The 21,158-nt window shown below is 41.2% G+C and overlaps 1 protein-coding gene across 1 annotated transcript in view; it reads left to right on the forward strand.

The window, feature by feature from the left end:
• The first annotated feature begins 856 nt into the window (after positions 1–856).
• The window catches only part of gatad2b (GATA zinc finger domain containing 2B), a 47,552-nt gene continuing 27,250 nt past the window's right edge, over positions 857–21,158 (forward strand). Inside the window, exon 1 of the mRNA XM_046417307.1 lies at positions 857–1,543. The gene's annotated coding sequence lies outside the window, so the exon portion shown is untranslated. The remainder of the gene's footprint in view (positions 1,544–21,158) is intronic.

The following is a 21,158-nucleotide window of genomic DNA, read 5'->3' on the forward strand; positions in this document are numbered from 1 at the left end:
TTTTGCAGACCTTTGCTTTAAGTCAAAGTAATAAACTATGAAGCCACTAGAGGGCTCCGTCTCCATGGTGGTCAATATGAACAGCTGTTACCAGCAACATCTAACTTCATTCATTGTCTACAGCCTGTAACCAGGGTTGTTAAAATGTATATTGTAGCCAGACTGCGGCTCACGATCACAATTTCCCACCCGCAGGTTAAACTGTGGTAGGCATGTGGAAAAAATCCCACGAATATGATACACTGCATACAGAAATATTCCAATACTGTACCCGTACCCTGCAAAGCAGCGTGCCAGGACCGAAACGGCAAAACAAAACGATCAGCTGCAGTTGACACGACAACAAAACTGGAAGTAAAAAAAATAATATCGTGTGTTTAGTGATTAAAGGCATGAAGGCATCAACATGACAACGGTCCAGGTCAGCAAGTGAGCTGGCTTCCTATCTGAGATGCTTGAATCTATGCGGTTCCAGGTGGCAGCATCTATTATCATCATTTATTTAGTTGGTTTTTTTTTTAGGTCATTTTTACTTAACTTCCTGGTGCCTTTTAATGAATGTCTATAACAACTCATAGACGTACACGACCCATATTGAGAACGCTGACCTGATTCATTACAAGCCAAGTTGTTCACATGGTTCACCTTATCTACCAAAGCCACAGCTGTGTACAGCTGATCAGTAATCACATTCCCGTCCTGTCGGTGAAAATGGTTTTTTTGTTTTGTTTTTTTTTCAACCGTGGCACAATTTAAGTGCATGACGCTGCAGGCTTAAGTTTTCTTTGTCTGAACATTTGGACTGACGACGTACCTACAGACGGCAGACACAAGCCGACGGAGGGCTGCTTTGACGTGCGTTCGTCAGGATAGGACTAATGACGCTTCTTATCACCCTTCCGCACTGCTGTCACGGCTGTTCCCTGACTTGGGTCTTTGTCGTGCACATGTGTGCACAGAAGCCCGCTAAGGAACCCGGTATAACAAGAAATCAGGTTGCTCCGGTGGAAATGAAGCAGCCAAATTTCTCTTAAGCCTTGACTCCAGCCAGGAAAACGAGCTAACTTTACTTTAAAGATTACATCTAGGTGCTTTGCAGCGACGCGGCTACTTTTATGAATGTGACTGCACACATTGTTTCTTCACCCCTTTGGAGTTAACATGGCTCTCCATCCAGACACAGACAACAACACTACTACCAGCCAATCAAGTCTCTCTCTGTCTGCGCCGCGGAAAAGAACAACCAATAGGAGGTCGGAGAGCTTCCAGTAATAAGAGCTGGAGGACCAATCCTTGAGATCTGTCTGGATCTGCTGGGGAAAGGAACAGCCAGTCAGCTGTCTGTCTGGACTTCATGGAGTGACTGCCTGACCAATAAGCTGTCTGTCTGGCTGCACCGAGGGGGTGAGCGTTTGTCGAGGCCCAATCAGGGGCTCAGTGCTGTCTGCCGGTGCCGGGGACTGGTGGTGAGGAGCCGCTGCAGCGCGTCAGGACCGGACCGTGAACCCGGAGACGGTACACACCGAGGCGAAAGGAGACACAGGTGAGTCCGAGGATGTACGCAAGGCCTGGCTCCGGCGGGATGTGTTTTGAAATGGCAGCGGCGGGATTCATGTCGTGGCAGGACGGCTAGTTGTTGTGTCGTTTCCCTACCGGTGGATATGCTGATAGACAATAGAGCGGCTTTGCTTTGCTATTTATTAATGCAGGCTGACATGTTGGCGACCAGCAGCCGTCGCCTCGAACAGTTAATTTACATTTAAAGGTCCGGAGTCGCAGCATAAAGGTTAATGGATATCTAAATCCTACCCGGTTGGTTGCGTTTTGATAATAACTGAACTGTTAACGCAGATGTTGTGATTTCATTGTGATGGAAACGTTGTGCGGAATGCCTCCGATCCGTTTCATTGTTTGATCCAGAGTCTCTAGGGGTTAACTCAGGCTGGAGAAAGAGCCAGGGTCCTCCAAATACTTGCTAATGCTCATTTAAAGAGCACCGGGATGAGATGAGATGTTAGAACCGTTTTATTGACGCAAAGCTATATGAAGTGGCATATTAAACGCGCTAGGAGGAGGCCGGGGGGGTTGCTGATGGCTCACAGCAATTAGGAAGAAAAATTCGAAATGCATCAGCCATTTACGTAGACTCAACTGGCTCCATATGCACCTAAATGGCTGCCTGGCGCCTGACAGCATAACCAACATTTTACTGTAAGGGCCAGGCTTTATTCAGGCCGAGCGGCTGATTGTTTTCTGAGCGACGGATTAACGGAGGTAGATGTCTAGATGACGTTAGAGACCGAACGGGAATCAATATTTAATGTGTGCTGCCTATTATTCTGCAGTATATTTCGTATCCGTTGGCCAGAATTGGTCTCTTCTTTGCTGCTGCACTGCTCCTCAAGATTTACATGAGTCACATGCAGATGGATCCGCATAGGACTGCTATCATTGTCTTTGTGATTGCGTTGCATAGTCTCTTGATTCAAATATGTACTGTCAACAGTGGTTAACCAAGTCAAGAGAGAGAGAGAGAGCGGCATCTAAATACAAAAAGACAAATTATGTTAATGTTGTGTTCCTTTACAAAAGATGACAAGACAATCTGAGGAATTAGTCCTTTTATGTTCTGGTTAGGATATATTGTGGTTTTGTCATTTACACCAGTTTTGAATAGGGAAGGCCTGGGCAGTAAATCCTTTGACTTTTGTCACAGGAGGACTGTCTGTTTGAAATGAGAAGTTGACAGACGGCCTGAAAGTTGTTGTCATTGCTCCATCACTTCTTTCCATGAAATGTGCATCCCTTTCACCTTCCTCAGCAGTGTAACACATCGAGCCAGCTGTTTGTCTGGGTCGTGTCTTCTCGTGCTTACTTCACACGTTTTCTTATCTGAGCATGGAAATAAAGTGGCTCCACAGCCTTCGGTTCTGAAATAAAAAGTTGGCAGACCTTGATACACTCAGCCCTCCACTCACATAGTGATAGTGGGTCTGTATGAATGAATGGTCCCTGCTGTTGAAGAGTGTGAATGAACTGTAGTATTCTCAATGATGGAGTCCTTCCTCTTCCTATTTCCAGCTCAGAGTCCCCTGGCAGCCCCAGTAGCATACAGATGAAGACTACCATTCTGTTATGACAGATTTGTACAGCACCTATAGACTATTGTAATGTAGTTTTGATGAATAGGCAATCAGTGGATTTAGGGTTTGATGTTTTTAAGCCATCATTTAGCTGGTCCTTATAGAAATAATTCTATTTGTGTATCAATCTGACTTCAGTGATTAATTCTGGTGTTACCAGACCACAGCACTTATTAACCTTTACTTACTTTTTCCCCATTTATCTGGGTGTGAAACCTCAGTATTTCTTAGTATAGCTGGACTAATAAAGCTGAGTTCTGGTATTGGTGAATGCAACACTGTAGCAATAAATCAGCTGGTATTAATTTGAAAACAAACGACGACGCCGTCAAACATTTGATTTGTGTTTGGCATCGTGAAATCAATTTCTGAGCAATATATGTCTTCAAATGGATATTTTACACTTACACAAAAACATAAACTTGTTAGTGGTACTCAAGTTGTGGTTTGATCATATTTTCTTTGCTCACGTTTTTAAATTTCCCGTTGGTGCACAGGAGTACGTGGCCACCACATTATTGAAGCTCATATGAAATTCTGAAGCTTTTTGGTTAATACACATTAAATGCTGGCTCTTTTTCTCTGCATTCATGTGAACAGTTGAGAGTAAGGACATGATTTGTGTTGGCTACTTTAAACAATGTAAAATGATGTAATGATAAAATAATGGATCCCAAACTCCAGTGATTTTTTTTTTTTGTTTTTTGTTATGATATGTAGCGCTCTGTCAGTCATGGCAAAACCAAGAAACGGCTTAGCGTTCAGGTTAAACACTGATGGACACGTACAGATTGGAAACACACGCAGCAAAGTGTCAGAATGTGTCGAGTGATTGATGGTGTCTGGTTAGTTATCAGTTACCGGTGCAGACCAGAGATACAGCTTCTGCGCTCTTCACAGGAAATGCTTTGTGATGGGGATTCAGCCTAATGAACGCAGCTGCATATACTGTACAGAGGTGTACACCAGGCATGAAGCAAATTGTTGCATTGATATAAATATTTCCAAAAGGTTCCAGAAGTACGTTTGTAAAATTGGCCTTTTTTTTTTCTTTGCTAAAATGGAACAGTGTCTGATTTTATTTTTGCTAGCTACCGAAAACAAGATACTCAAAGTCGGCATCGGCCGTGAGTATGCTTAAACCAGGCGCTTGACAGATGGATCAGATGGATCTGCAACCTTTTTTGAAGGTCAGAACCTGACAGTTTATTCAGCGATAGACCGAAGTGGGCGAGGTTAAGCCCTCTCTCGACTCTCTTTCTCATCGCACAACTTGTTCTGTTAGTTTTCAATGTGAATAAGCAAGTGCAACGCTTTGACTGGCTTTAAAGAAGGTCTGTATGGAAAGGGCACTGTTGTACCCATTTGTCCAACTCATGGTGTTGAGACCACAAAGACGCACAAATGATAAGACTGTTGTAGAGAAATGGGGGAAGCGGTGGGATACAGCCAAGAGGGGGCTATGACGGCACACTTTTCACCCCACCTTCCAGTGTTTTATACATTTCATATGTAAGGTCACATGACACATTGTGCAACTTCAAGCATCCAGATTTCTTAAATGTCTCCAGTGCTGACCATGAAATTGGACCTTGTTTCTGTGGCTGCACCCCTTAAGAAGTAAGTAGAACAGTGAAGTGTTCCAGAAGCAAAAGCTGAATCTTGCTAAGCAGAAACAGTCAGGCTTCTTAAAACTAATATCTCACTGGCTGTTCTGGTAAAAGATGGTGTTTGATTGTTATTTAAAAGTAGACCCTAGTGAATGAAATGCAATACTTTGAATGAAGGGACTTTTTAAAATTTAAATGTCAGTGTCAATAGCAAATATTGGATGAAATACCATCTGTACCCTCATAAAATAGCATCAAAGTCATTGAAATCATTTTCAAATAATAAAGCCAATGGTGTGGAGCGGAGTGGTTTGTACACAGACTGAATTCAACACGTCATGGACTTGGATATCCAAGTCATTCGTGTTGACTGAGTACTGTGTGTGGATATTTGGAACTTGTATCTAGTAATTCCTCAGCTTTTATTATGAAGAAGTAATAGTAGTAACTCTTGAGCTGTCTTAACTAATCTGTAGTCATAGCACCTGGACACTGCCACTGAGATCAAACTCTTTGATCGCTTCCATGCATTTTGGCTCTATCTTCTGGTGAGATGAGATCATTTCGAGTTCTTGTTTATTGCACACGGTCGCTTGCACTGACCACAGTTAAAGTCAGTGAGGGTTCCCTCGGCTCTGCCTGAGGTTCATAGGAATACAAGGGTGGTGAGTGAGCGGTTCGGGTCAGGTTGGACCTGTTTTCGTGCTGTTCCACCGAGTTCTTTCTGTCACAATTTTACACATTCTGCCGGACAGTGTCTGCATTGGTCTCCCCCAGATGTTCTGGTCTTCTGCAACAGTTCTAAGACATGCAGGTGATGTAAATGGGAAAATCTTGTCAGTAGCCTAGGTGGAACTGTAGGTGTGTGTCTGTTGCTTAAATTTCAGCCAGTGAAATAGTTCCAGGTACTGAGGAGCAACTGGAGATTGGTGGAGGGGATTTGTATACAATCACTTTACACTTGGTTACAGCCTGTAGCTTATTTTCATGTGGAAACAATTATGTGTGCGCAGTACAACCAGAACAACTAAAATACAACAATCCACAACTAATATAAAGATATTGATTTGTAAAGTATTCCATCAAACACTATGTATTTCTAGTCATACCCAGATTGACATAAATTTATTTAAAAAAATGAAAAATCTTTGTGATTAAGGTGACATAATGAACTGTGGGAAAACACCTTTGTCTCTAAATGATGATGTGTTGCAATTCTCATATAAAAATGTATAGCTTTGTAAATTACAAACTGCTGTTTGATTGGACACTTTGGTCTCTGAGAAACTGAGGTGATTTTTTTTTTTCACTTTTTGTGTTGTTTTATAGACTAAATGAATAATCATCAAAAATAATGGGCAGCTTAATTGATAATGAAAATAACCATTAGTTGTAGTTCTACAGCATAATAAGATAGCAAGAAAGAGCAGACGAAGGTGTTTTCATTTGCTTTAGTTTTGAGGCAAATAAAAAATAAATAAATAAATAATGCCTGATGTAATTTAGTTACAAGCTAACAAGAAATGGCAGGCAAGAGGGACAACTATCACCAGAGACTTCAGCTCACATTTCTTTTTCCCCTGTTCTGTAGCTAACGACTTGCTGTCGCAAACATGTTGATAAGGGAGTGAAGATAAATCCACTTTTTAGTAAGTTTAGGGCGGCCACAGTGGTGCAGTTGTGTCGCATCACAGCAAGAGGGTTGCAGGTTCAAATCCCTTCTGTGTGAGGTTTGCCTATATGGGTTTTCTCTGGGTTTCTCCATGTACTCTGGCTTCCTCCCACAATCCCAAAAACATGCACATTAGGTTTGGTCTACATTGGCCCTAGGTGTGTGTGGTTGTCTGTCTTTGTGTGTTGGCCCTGTGACTGACTGGCGACCAGGCCATGGTGTACCCCGCCTCTCGCCATAGTCAGCTGGGATAGGCTCCAGCCCCGACCCTGATGGATAAGCGGTATAGAAAATGGATGGTTGGATAATAAGTTTAGTAGGTAAACTGAGCAGCGGCTGTGCTCCTCTGTCTGATAGGTCCACAAATTGTTTGTTGAATATTTTCATCTCATGCAAATAATGTGAATTTTGCATATTTGCATTTTGCCAGTAGACGCAAATTCATATTTATTTACATTTTTTCATTGACCTTTTATGTAATCTATGTAAGAATTCAATTACTTTTCCATCTGAACACACTGTAACGTTGTCGTCATCCTAAAATAAATAAAACACTGAACTACTAGCCTCTCCCTTTTAGCCAGTGCATTATTTTCACCAGTTGAAATGTCACACGTCTTTGTCATATCAGCTGTCAGTAATAAACCTTTATTCTGTGACTAATTTGATGACAGAACAAAGTGAAACATTCTGTTTGAAGTGCTTAACAGGTGTCCGAACTCAGTTGTAGCAGTTTGACAATGAGCAGGCATTTGAAGTTCGTTTCTGCCCTTCATACCGATCGACCCCAGACAGGATACATGCCATATAATGCGTGACCCCTGGAATATCGATATATGTATTACACACATAAGAATAGAGTCATTCCTCAGGATCCCAGAAGAAGCAAACCAAAAATATTCAGAATGAGGTGCGCAGAAGTATTTCTATCTATATCATGTATACTGTTATTTTTCTATAGTACTCATTTTTTATATTACTCTGTTATTTTATATTTTGTGTTGATTACTTGATACTTTTGTTTGCCTCTTTGTATTGCAACCCTGGCACAACAATTTCTTGCGGGATCAATAAAGTTCTTATCTTATTTACACAGGTTGGGCTACAAAAAACAGAAAAAGTATTCAGTCCTGCTGCTCATTAACAGCTATGTATATTCTCCGGGTTGGTTGTAAAACGGAGGACCTACAGATGACGAGTTTTTGGCTCATTGCTTGAGGTTGGCAGGCTAACTGGCTATCACTCTACTGGTGGACGCTCACCATGTGCAGGAATAGTTATCGCTTGAGTTGGCATGGGAGAACCTGTGTGCATGTATGTGCCACACAGGCCTATATGTTCCAAGGAGATAACTGCGACACAGACACAGAACATCTGTGAGGAAAGGAGCTCAACTCTGTAAGACCACTGTCCAATCAGAGTGGGCTGTGATTCTGTCATTACGCTGATCAACATAGCAGTTATGGATCACGACCATCAGTATTTAGATCATATAACTTGTGAAAAATAAAGCAAAAGCCAGTAGGCTACAGCTGTTATTTCATTGTGTCAGATACATGTTCAATCAGCATTGTTCTTTTGTTCTCCTGTGTAGATCTTTCAGCAGATACCCAACATTAGAGGACTCTGATCAGGATTGGGCATGAAAAATTTGATTGGGTCATCCCTCCATTTTTTTTTAATTCTTAAGTAATTCTTTTCTGTCTTTCTGCTCATGAATAATGCAGCATTGTGTGGGAATGTATAGAATTCTGTAAAATTTATTAGAAAAAATCAGGTTACATTACTAATCTGAAGACCTGCTGCGTCACAGTAAAGTTGGGTTCTTTTGCAAAGTTCTCAGAAGAGTCTTAACACATCGCTTTATGTTTGAGAGGAGAGAAGTCTGCATAGTCAGCTCCTGATTAGAAAAAATTGATTTGCGTGCTTTTAATGAATGCGTGTAAAGCAGCGAGTGGCAGTGTGCTAACTGGAGTAAAATAAAAGGTGAGTTGGGAAACTGCTGTTTCATTTGTCTTCGAGTCAGGAGAAATGGCACCAGCGGTCACTGGTAGAGCGGCTGTGACTAATCCAGCCTGTGAATAAGCAGGGTGCACATCACTGCTGCATTGCTGAGCTGTGTTTAGCCAGGTGCTGCACAAGGTCACCCCAGTCAACTTGTCTGAATGCAATTGTCCCAATGCTCACTGTAAACTGAAGGGCGCAGCCAGGACTGGGGGCTTGGAATGAAATATGGGGTAGTTCTGCGCTGGTACCTGATGGATTACTGCCTCACAAAACTTTTATAATCTCTTATGAACAATGTTTGGCATGTTTTGATTGGTGTCATAACACTAAAATGGGATACTGAAGTTGGAGAACAGAGGATGTACGGTGGTGGGTCTTCTGACCTGCAAACTGTGTTAAGTCATACATGTATGTATGTATGTATAGAAGTTTGTTTTTTTTAAAAAAAAACATGCTTGAGCCATATGTAAAATCTAGGCTCGTGATACACAACATTGACCGTTCAGCATGTCCCTTGATCTTCAGCACACAGTGTGCTTATTACATTACGTGACAGAACTGTATATTAACAAACTCAGTATGGACATGTGGGATGCTCCTGTGCATTTAGGACATGGTGCTAACCAGCATCTGTTTGTTGGTACTGACGGTCTACGCGGATACCGAATTCATTCTGTGCCGTGCGTTTGTCAGGTTCCTACATCAAATGCTTGTTGAAAAATTCATTTTATAAAAAGCTCAAACAGAGACAAACAGCCAGTCCTTGCGCTGTATAAACCTGCAACCAGAGAGCATCTGTGCTTGATAAATGACTTGATAATTTAAAGTTCATTCTTGACCTTGGAAGGAGGAGCTAATAAAACAATTACAACTCAAGGTCCATTTAGAAGCTGTTTGTAGTCACATTGCTTAGTTGTTATTGGTGATTTTTTTTTTTTTTAAATTCAGTGTCCTTGGGCAAGACACCGAACCCCAAATTGCTCCCAGTGGCTGTTCTCTCAGGGTGTTAAGTGTTTGTGTGAATGGCTATCACTCCTGATGAGCAAGTGGCACCCTGCATGGCATCCTCTGCCACCCGTGTATGAGTGTGTGTGTTTGTGACCGGGTGAATGCTGGCTTGTGTTTGTGACTGCTTTGAGTGGGCAGTCTGACTAGAAGGGCGCTATGTAAGTACAGTTCATGTGCCGCTTATCAAATTATGATTTGGAAGTAAATCAGCAAATCAGATATACACTGTTTATGATACATATTCTTCCTGCATTGTGTGTCTGTTATGTCAAAAAGCTAATATTATTATATGACGTTCTTATTTTAACTAGCATTATTTGAAAGCCAAGCTTCTTGGTGGAAAAAGTGCGTTTGATAATGTTTTGTCTCACAGCCATTGTTCTGCTGTAGATTCATGAGGAGGCATGACTGTGGTAGGATAACAGAGTGGCACAGACCTGGGATCAGCAGGCCTTCAGCCTCTTGTTGGTGTTTCATTAATGAATAGCAATGCATGCACCCAAATTTAAAGAGGAAAAACAATGATTTTTCTCTTAATATCAAGTCAGCAAAACGCATTCTGCCTTAAAATTATTCCAACAAGTGCAATTTAATGGAAAAGGTTACATATTGATAAGGTTAACGCTGAATATTATCTGTGAGTATTTGTCCCTTTTTCCAGGTCGATAACAGTCCCCCAGCTTGCTACTATTAAACTATTCATCCAGCCGGGCATTTACGCACTACAGGAAAACACAGCTCAAGTACATCATTACTGTCCATCCTGACCCACGTTCTTCCATTGATTTCGTTGTTCAGTTTGAATTTTTCCACACCCAAATCTGCTGTTATGTGGTGTAATACCTAAAAATAGCATCTGTACAATTTTCTCCATATGTAAAAAAAAAAAAAAAAAAAAACCCAAAAACTCTTGGATGTGAGCCCTGCTCTGCCTTTTGTGTAATTCATTGCTGTTGACCAGCTGGGATTAGTTTAACTACTATCACTCTGCTGATGAGTGTTGTGTGTTAGCGTGTTGTGGGTGATCCTCTAATTGTACTTGATTGTATTTGGCACGTTTCTGTTTCTGCTGCGTGTTGATGGCTGGCTGCCACATTCAGCCCCATTTTAAGATGTCTGTGCTACCTCCTTGTGCCTCGCTCTGACTAAATGTCTCATGTTCCCGCTGCTTTTTTCTTTCTTCTTTTTCACTCGTTTGGCTGCTGAAACAGTGTTTGCCCCACCCTGTGGTCTGAAGTTCTGCACTCAGTCTTTTCTTGTCAAAGTGCCAGCTCCTAAAGGAAGAGATTTTCCTCTTTCTGCTCTGAAAACACCGGGGCTGCTGCTCCTCCTCCTCCTCCTCACCTCCCACCCTGGCTCTCTCTCTCTCTCTCTCTTTCTGACTGTCTTACTGTGTGACGTCTTGACCACTAACGGCTACATATTAAGAGATAATTCCATACCCTGAGGTTACAAACCGGCTCAGACTGGCTCAATGCGTTTTGACTGTGCTCTGTTCCCTGAGCAAAAATAAAGAAATTTCAAAAAACAAAACAAATCCAAAAAAAGGCAGAGAAGGAAAAAAAAAAAAACAAAAAAACAACATCCGTGCCTTTTTTAAAGGAACATGAGGCTAATTTGCTGCAGGAGTGCCACAGCAATAAGAAACACGCACTTCTGTTGACTGACAGTGAGGAATAAATAGTGACAGAAGTATTAACTCAATGAACAAAGTAAAACCATTGTCATTTTTCTAATACTCACCTTTCATGAATGTGTGTTTGACAAGCATGTTTGACACTTTCAGTGTTTTTAAGGCCCTTTAAATGAATGTAGTCCAATACAATACAACAGCAAGGACTAAATGATGTGAGACATATATACATAAACTAGGCAGTCAGTTGGAAAAAAGTCAACAAAGCATCTATCTATCTGTCCATCCATCCAGATAGAATAACAGTAGTACTATCACTCCATTCTCAGTGATGTTGACATTCATCTGCCAGCCGTCCTAATGTGGGACAGACTCACCTGGGCTGTTACAGACTGTTTGTCTCGGTCCGTTTTTTTCAAACATAAAAGCGACGGTTCTTCACTGTGTTTGAACACTGAAGTTGCACACATATGATTTGCGTATGCATAGAGCACATTAACCAGTCAAAATTCAAGACTTTCTTCATAGAAGTTTGGCTAACTCACTCAGTTAATGTTATGTTGGTTACAGCTAATTAAACATGCCATTCACCATTTTCTTTATTAGCGTTATAGCCAGATATGTCGAATGGATCTCGGCCAAATTCCAGTACCTGAAAGCGCATTTGGGTTAGAGTAGAGAGAGAGAGCGAGACTGCATCGCCCCTGCAGTGTTTCTTAAAACTCAACGCAGACGGGTCTCAGCAGAGCTGAAGAGTCTACAATGCAAAATATAAATGAAGAAACACATGGTCAAACGCAAAATATGTATAAAAGCTGTAGGGTTTTTTCAGATGAAGACCTGAAAACTAAGTTCTGTGCAGTAGCCACAGCTGACGCTAGCATGTCTGTAGCCAGCACTCTGCTCATTTATGGACAGTTGACCATCTTGAACATCAAAATCTTCACTGACATCATCATCGTGTAATTATTTAGTTAGTTAAACAGTTGTTGCTGAGAATAACTAGACTTTTTTTGTCATTGTCTTAGATGACCTTAGATGAGCATTTCAGTGTTAGCCAATACTCTTCTCACACTAGTCCAAATGATCCTGTTTTTGTAATCCCTTTTTTAACCAAGATAAAATTACATGATCCCTAGCCAGCTTTCAAGCCATTAATACTGCCAGGTGATCCCCAGGGCCCTGCATTTCAAAACCTTCAGTCTAGATCAGAATTACCCAGATTTTCTAATCCTGTTTTTGTTTTTGCTATCCAGATAAAATCTTGTAAGTTTACAGCAAGATCACGGTCACAGAATCTATAGGCCTCCATCTGCTGGTCAAGTAGTGCCTCATTACAAAGATGAGATCATTTTGGAAAGTGTATGTCAAGCTTGCATGTTATTGACATTCACATATCAAGATCAGAATTGCAGCTCCAAGACAGGTAAGAAAAGACAGTGTATGCTTCTTTGATGCTTATATATTATAATTAAAGTGTAGATGTAGGAAGTGCTACACCCGTAGAGTGATGGTGGCTCAGGAGGGACATTCTGTATAGTGGCTCAGCTAGGATATGTGCACTGCTGGCTATATAGAGTAGTTGTTTAATTTCGAATGGATACTGGTTTGGCATGGTCTATGTTACTATAAAATACAAGCTTTGTTGGATTGAACTGGATTACCAAATCCCGTATCCCAGTTCTATAGGATCAGGATCACATCTCCTTGTTTTGAAATACCCAATTTTAAGATTTAATCCTGTCCGGATAATTGTGATCGAGATTAAAGTACTAGTAAATACTAGGCCTGGAGGAAGAGTCCAACTGCTTATAATGTTCCAACCCTTAAATCAAAGCTCCCACTTGCACCCACATTGCATCATCCAAGTGGAAGGTTGCTATGAAAAGTTGAACCCTTTTGGTGGAGGATGTCTGTCCATTTTCATCATTATATGACCTTTACTACAGATCAACAACTAATGGCCAAGTTCCGATTATATAATTATGAAATACAGAGAGATTTGTTACTGTGCCACATGAAACTTACACCAATGACATTGCACCTTAAAGGCATAATATGTAGCAACTGTCCCTTGCTTTTATAAACACACCAATAAGCAATTCTGGAGAAAGATAGTTGATTGTGCGGTCTCATTCTCAGGTAGTCAAAATGCCACTATTGGATGTCCAGGTAATGAAACTCAACAAGCAGTCTTTATTTGGAATTGTTCCTAAATACAGACACATACATACACAAAATAATGACAAAACAAGTAAATACAGGCAGAGATGATTGAGATTGATGATTTTTGTATGAGTCTGTACCAGGACTGTTGAAAGTTGGCCCACGATAAGGTTCAATTTGACACGCAAGATATATTTTTTAATTGAAAATAATTAAATATATTTTGTCATCTGAGCATGGGAGGTGAAGTGACACTTTGTGCATGCAGTCAGTCCATTAACTTGGGATCCTACTTTCAAGTCCGATTTTGGCCCATGGGCCACCGTTAAACTGAAGATTTGCCACAGAGAAAAAGTTTGGGCACCTTGATTATTTTTTATATGATACATATTTTGTTTTTAACCTTTGTCATTAGTCACTTTTGCACTGGTAACTATGATAATGAGGGCGGAAACACATAGCACATAAGAAGAAAACAAGCCATCATTTAAAAATATAAGCCTGTGAATACAAATATTTCTGAACATGAAGAATTCACAACATGACATAAATAAAATGTTTTGTTTCTTTCCTGTGGTGGGGAAACACTGCAGATCACCTCTGAGTTGTATCGTAGATGATCGTGTATGTGATTTCATTTTCTAGATCTCTAATAGTTAGGTTATACCTGGGCCAAATAATCCTTGGACCTTAAATCTCAATCACAATTATATTTTTAGATATTTCAAAACTGTAAGGTAGAGATCAGGACAGTTTTGATGCTAAAATAATCGAGGTGATATTGCAGCACCCGCTGAAAGAGTGGCTCCAGCATGGATTCAATGAGGATGTGGAGACATGTAGGATAAATGACACTTATTTAATCATGCATTTCAATGCTTGTACTTCAAAATATCATAGACTAAAACAGTTTCCCTTCAAAACTGAACAACTGACCACTTTAGCAGATCTGTAGTCACAGAAGTTTTAATGACAGCCTAATCAATATTGACAAACTGTAGCTACAACCTGGAAATGAGATGAGCAGCAGAAGATATGACATGTTTATTAAATGTGTATAATGAATTCGAAATAACCTGTAGCCTAGTTGTTTTTACACCATGTTTTTGACAAGCTACTTAATCCAGATAGGGGACTTTCTGTTTAGTTAGTCATTTTATGAAAGCTAAAATTGAGAACCTGCTACATGAATGATATGTTCACTGCAACTCTTTTCTAATGTGAAACAGAGGAGAGATTTGCAGAGTTATAGCTTAATGAGTTGCTGCATTTCGCCATTCTCAGCATCTGGGCTCAGAGAAAGTAATTTTTCACATTCACACACTTTCAAATTTTTACTCGTATATTGAGGAAAATATTCACGCTTTAGAACCTGGCTGTCAATAAGGAGAGCAGCGCTGCTACACTGGCAGACTGAGCTCATTTGCTAAAATGTTTTGTCTATTAAATGTCCAAAATACAGTAATGACAAATTCCATGAAAAGTTTTCAGAGCTTGACATGATTTTTATTAAGCTTAGTTAGTCTAACGGTCCAAAATAATGAAAAACAGTCCTCACATTAGAAAGGCTATAACCCGTCGATGTGTGTATAGTATTAGCTGAATTTTTCAAAGCGATTAACCACTTACCAAAATGATACTTGGTAACCTTCTGTGGATGACTGGTGAACAGGCTTAGTGTTTAGAGCAGGAGTTTGGTTGGAGGTGGAGTGGAGGCATTCAGACAGTGGTGAGGATGAAGAATTCTGTTTTGTTGAGTGTGTTGGTATGAGATGAATCCTTGACACTATTTCTTTCTCTCACTTCTTTTGCTATGCTCTTTGTCTCCAACTGCACATTCACTGCTCCTCCTCCTCCTCCTTCTTCTCCCCTTTGCCCCCTACCACTGCCCCCCCCATCCCCTCCCATCAGTACCCTCCACCCTCACACGCACATGCAAACCCCCACCCCTCGGGCGACAGTAGAACAGGAATTGATTAGTGGCACAGCTTAAAAATAGACGACTGGTTGTCATAGCAACGCCCACAATGAGCTGTTGTCTAGTTTAATAAAGAGCAGCGTTGTGTCTGAGCGCTAGGTGGAAGGTGTGTGTGTGTGTGTGTTGCCTTACGTGCCGTGTATACACAGTCAGCAGGTGGAAGTGTGTGTAATTATCACACTGCGGTCCTGCTGGATGTGGCTTCTGTACGGAGTTTACGCACCGATCAATTTAAGCAACAACAAAACGCCACGCTCATCTCCCACTGGCTCTGAATCTGCATCCCACAACCATCATCTCTTGAGCCACTCCACACAACCAATTACAACTCTGTTGCTATGGGCTTCATTCTGATTGGCCTCATTAGTGTCAAAAACTGGCCATATGCAAATTTTGGTTGTATTCCCAACAGCCCCATCATCAGCATCCTTTACAGCCAGACAGCCACTGTGTGTGTTTGTTTGTGTGTGTGTGTGTGTGTATGTGTGTGTGTGTGCGCGTGCATGCGTGTGTGTTGTTGAGATGCTATTCCAGTGTATCAGCTGGACCAGCAAGTGGGAGCCACTGCCTCCTGTTGTCACAGGGGTTTGTTGCTCCCGGACATCTCTCCGTCTGTCCTAGCGCTGGCTAAAGAAGCCAGATGGTAGCTGCCTCTGGTAGTTTCCTGAAACTGTTGGTATGATTACATGCAAGCTACTGTCCGCTGCGGACAAGACATGAGCTAGTCGGGACTTTATTTCTGCTCTTCTGAGTCACAAAGGCGCAGCAGCATTAATGAAATAGAAACAGGTGGGACTGTCTATGTGCCCCGCTGAGTTCGGTGCTGTCTCTGTTTTTTGGGGGTTTTTTTTGGGGGGGGGGGTTGTTTTTTGTTAAGGGTTACTTGATGACATACCTGGATATCAACAAATAATACATGTGATTATTTTGAGCAGTTTGGTTCTGAGTGAATTACTGGACTGTTTAAAGAACAGATACATTTCCATGTAGTCTTTGAACCAGGTATAACTGGGAATAATCTTGACTTTGGGTCTGGTGCATTTGTTGTAAAATATTGGACCAGATGCTCCGTTTGGGTCACTTTCTCACCTGCATTGGTGCCCCACCGGTTGCGCCGGTTTGTATTTTTCGCCATACCAGCGAGAATAAGGGTCCACATTCTGACCCATGAATTTCCTAACATCACAGCAACATTATTTCTCATTAACTGTCATATAATTGAATAAAAATGTGGCCCATGTGTTCTCTGACTATCTGTCACTGTGCATATTGATGTAAAGGCAGATGAAACGTTTTCGGGGTGTCTCAACTATGTCCCACTATGATGTGGGTCTGTTTCCCTCTATAAAATTATGACAGAGCAATGCTATAGATGCTTTTTTGTGAAGCTGTTTCAGCACATGGTGGCTTGTGGTGAACAAAGTTGGGTTATTATTATTTCCACTATTTACGTGTTAGAGTTATTAGTGCTTGGTGGTGATTCAATTTGTCCAGTTGTTGAGTAGAGATTGCGAGGGTGCAGTGGGAATAGAGGTCAACAAATGTAACAACCACCTGACTGCTGACAATTACCAGCATAATCGACGATCTGATCGTCAGTCAGCACGTGGATAAGAATTACTCAAATGTGTAAAAATGACATATTGGGAGATTAAATGGACATGGATGATGTTAAGAATCTCAGCAGCCAAGCTATGTGGTTTGGGTTGCTGTGGTCATCACAGGCGGACTATGAAATGAATCCCAAAGCAGCTACAAACTGTTGTTCCCATTTTGACCTGATTTTCACTTTCCCATACAGAACACTGTATATCACACTAAATGCTCAAAGTTCTGGCCGTGGGAGGCCTCACTAATAGACCTTCTCATATAGGAGGCATGTGGGAGATGTGGGTCTACCCAACCCTGTTCACCTATTCATATGAGACAGCTGCCTCCAGTTATTCTCTGATTTTTAACTTTCGCAAAAAGTGCAGTTTGTGTGAAATATAGTTACAGAAGAAACTCTAAACAGGCACAGTTGTCTTGCACTCATTACACTGAATAAAACCAGTATAGATGTATTGGTCCAAAAACATAAGGATTACAAGCCTCTTTCACAATAGGTTCCAATTACAGAAAGGTTACCTAGGTAAGATGGCTGCCATATGGTTTCATCTTTGAGTGGCAAGTCTTAATGCTAATAATAATAATTGTAGCGTTCGATAGATGTGTGTGAAATGCTACTTACCATGGATAAATGTTAACAGCGGAAACAATGAGCTAGTTTGTGGTTTAGGCTAACAATACTTTAACGTAATGGTAGAGCAGTCCGATCCCGTCCTTGCAGCACCTTGTTTAATTAAGGTAACTGTTAGTAGACAATCACACAATTTGTGCTATTTAACTGCTAGTCAAGCGACTGTGTAATTGTAACTTAACAGAACTCCTGGCCAATAATCAACGATCATGTTGGTTCTACATTATTTGCATCAGTCTATATACCGTGTGGTCTGCGTGTGGCTACTTGAACCACCCCGTGATCCAGTTCGTTGTATGTCTAAAAGGTCCGTGACCATAGTAGATAACACCTCCCATGTGGCTCTTTTCCCCCTGTGGGAAGTTTAAATAAACTTTCTTTGACATAAAATTCACATATAAATGCCTGTTTTTTGTTTTGGTTGTCAACATTTGTTAAAGTTAGTTTAATATATGATATTTGAATATTGAATTCTATTTGATTTCAACTTTAGTTGCACTGTTTTAATCCAGTTGAAGTCAGTGTAGAGTTGTTCTCATTTACGTATTTCTCTGCTTTTGTTGTCAGACATTTGATTCCAGCTCATAATTACTATGTTGGTCAGACGTCCTTCTTAAGCTGCTGAGCATCAGATAAAAATCATCATTTTAAAATCACAATATCAACCAATAAAACAGGTTAATGTCAGTAGATGTGCTTCCATCCTGATATGTAAAATGAACAGAGGAAATTAGAACAGTACAGAACCATAGGGCCATCTCTTCGAGGGTCTTGTTACTATTATCTATGGCAGCCATTTGTTCCCATCTTATATTTAAACTTTACTCTGTTGAGTAGTCACACTGCCTGGTTGTGCCAGTGAAACAGAGCTGAGGTGAGGAAGAGTACGATAGGAGCTTTTTTTCTACATGGTATATTTTGTCTTTTATTTTTCTCTTAAGGTAATTTGCAGATGAAATGAGATTTTGTGTTGTATCACAGCTGCACACACCACTGAAATGAACTGTAGTACTAACCAACGAAGTGCACTATAGCACTAAGATTGGGTATAATCTTAACATGTTTGACATAACTTCCAGAGAGGATACAAGAGTTTGGGCGTTAATATCCAAGGGATAAATGAGGCAACTGTCCCAAGGCCCCTGATTCCCAGGGCCCTGGTTTGTGGTAAATGAACTTTGTTTGGTAATATGTGAATATACTAAAGCACAATGTCAATGAAATATGGGGCCTTAAGGTGTGCCGTGGTTTATAGCTGATCTTGACCTCCTGCCTTGAAGTTTCAGTTGTAGACAGTTCCAACGTGTTGCTTATTCCTAAATTAATGTGTGGTTAATCAAATAACCCCACAGACAACCTGGAGCTGTGTAATGTTTCAGCACAGGAACACTTCACACAATGCACAAGGGGAGGATCGGGTGAGGGGCTGACAGGAGCTCTTTTTTTGTCTTTGGGCCCTCCAAGCAGGTGATTCTTGCAATGCCATTGCCAAGGTCAAAACATGATTTAACTTTTTATTTCTCAAACAATCTGCCAAACTGCAGTGCTAAATAAAGAAGTATCCAAAATCAAATATAGTGTCATGTAAGAAAAGTCTTCTGAGTTACATTAGAAAATTTCTGATCAAAGAATTTGCCAATAAGTCTTAAGAGTGCAGCCGGTGCTAACCCACTGACACTCAGGGTAAGGTGCAGTGTTTGTAGTGCTTGGCCTGTATTCTGGTCTAAAAGCCAGGATATTTCAGCCTGTGCTGTAGAGGTGTAAAGTCCCACAACTTTATAAAAGTGCAATGGTAAATCATTGGAGTACTACTTTAAACATCTGAATACATTTATAATAATATTGCCATTCTCAAGAGGGTTGTTCTTGCCTAATATGAGGAGAGGAGAGACAGTGGGAGTGGAGATATAGATTCTTGATAGTGATGTGCTGCAGATGAATACAAAGAACAATTTTGTCTACATCTGTTGGTTAGCTGAAATTAACTGAAGCTGAGGCAAAGGTGTGTGTAAGGCTGGGCGTGGAGCTATAGCAAAAAGACTCATCAAGCTCATTGGCCAAAATAAAAAAAAAAAATTGCTGTGACATCTGGCAAGGTACTGCATTGCCTAATCACACACACACAGAAGTGAATGTTCCTGGAGGTTCCTGGACAGTCCACATACACTCAGCTAACAGCTTTGCGTGAGCAGTCTGAGGTTAAAAAAAGAATAAGTCAGCTAAATGAAGCTCAGTGTGAGAAAACCTTCTGCAGAAAGATGACAAAATCAAATGTAAATTGTCTGACGCTACTTACCAGTTTAATTGCAGTACCAACACTGTGCTGTAACGCATAAAGATCAAGCACCCAGCTGCCATGTTTGAGGATGGCTCACAGTCAAAACTCATGTCGCTGCTAGCCAGGGGGTAGAGGTTGAGCTATTGAAATTAGCTCAGTACATGTCATTGAGAGCTACTGTGACTGAACACACTGAAAAACACTTTGAGGAGCTGAAGGATGAGTAAAGTCAAGCTAACCAGTACAGAAGCTACCTGTGACTGCTGACTGAGACGGTTCTCGCAAACAAAAGCTACATTACAGCTACCCGCTACTTCAACAGTGCTGGCTTACTTACTACCTGGCAGTATCCACTACAAGGACACTGGGTTTGCTGATAGTGAGTTTCAGGTGTTTGTCGTTACACCATGTGATGAACCTCTCTAACAGTCCTCTGTAACAGCAGTCTCTAAATGAAACCAGCCGGTTTATCGCTCCAGATCGCTCACTGAAATCAGATGTCAGAATAGAGATAAATTCAGTTTGATGGATGGATGTTAACGACCACAAGGCACCAATTCTGGTGTTTCTTTTCAAGGAAAAGAAAAAATAAAATCCAATTTAAAGTCAGATTTTTTTTTTTTTAATTCAAAACCATCTGCTATGCGGAAGCCTTTGTAGCCTTATGTGATATTGATTTTGGTTCAGGGTCCTGCCAGTTTTGTGCCACAGCCACCATTTTGCACCCACACCACCATTTTGACAGTAGGATTAATGGCACAAATGCATACAGTTGGTGATTTGCAGCACCGGATCAGTAGTTGCACGTTTTTGTCTTCGGGTACAGATGAGAAGTGAGGGCTGACACATCTGGCTGCTGCACCTCAGCGATAAGCCTGATATCCACCAATGAGTCAAACTGTTGAAAAATGAAACAAAACGCTTCCCCCGGTCGTATGTAAAAAGCAGAGTCCAGGAACAGGAGAAAGTGGAGGTGGTGGAGAAGACAGAAGGCAGACTGGGAGGAGTGGAGTTGCATCAGCCAAATGAATTGTCATGATGCAGATCATGCGTGAAATGAGCAGCAGATTCCTCAGTGCAGTTGCAAATGGCCTTATTACCATTACACTCGGTCAGCTGACAATGGGCCCGTTTGGTAAACGGTGTTAACCTGGTGATATACGCAGGACAGGACGAGGGGGGGACTGTCGGCTGTGGACTTACAGGAAGACTCTGAGTATAACGAAAGGCCGCTGGCTTGATTCTGAGGAGGACATTTTAGTAGCAGCCATCTGATCGACAGCTCTGTGCATAAAGAACATGGTGTGTGTGTGTGTGTCTGTGTGTATCTGTTGGGGGATGGGAGGAGGGAATTAAGAGTTGGCATTATGTCAGGAGAGAGCTGCCATCTCTGCCTCCTTTCCAGCCCTGCACACACACACACA

The sequence above is a fragment of the Scatophagus argus genome, chromosome 17, assembly GCF_020382885.2.
Source record: "Scatophagus argus isolate fScaArg1 chromosome 17, fScaArg1.pri, whole genome shotgun sequence".
In the NCBI taxonomy this organism is placed as follows: Eukaryota; Metazoa; Chordata; class Actinopteri; family Scatophagidae; genus Scatophagus; species Scatophagus argus.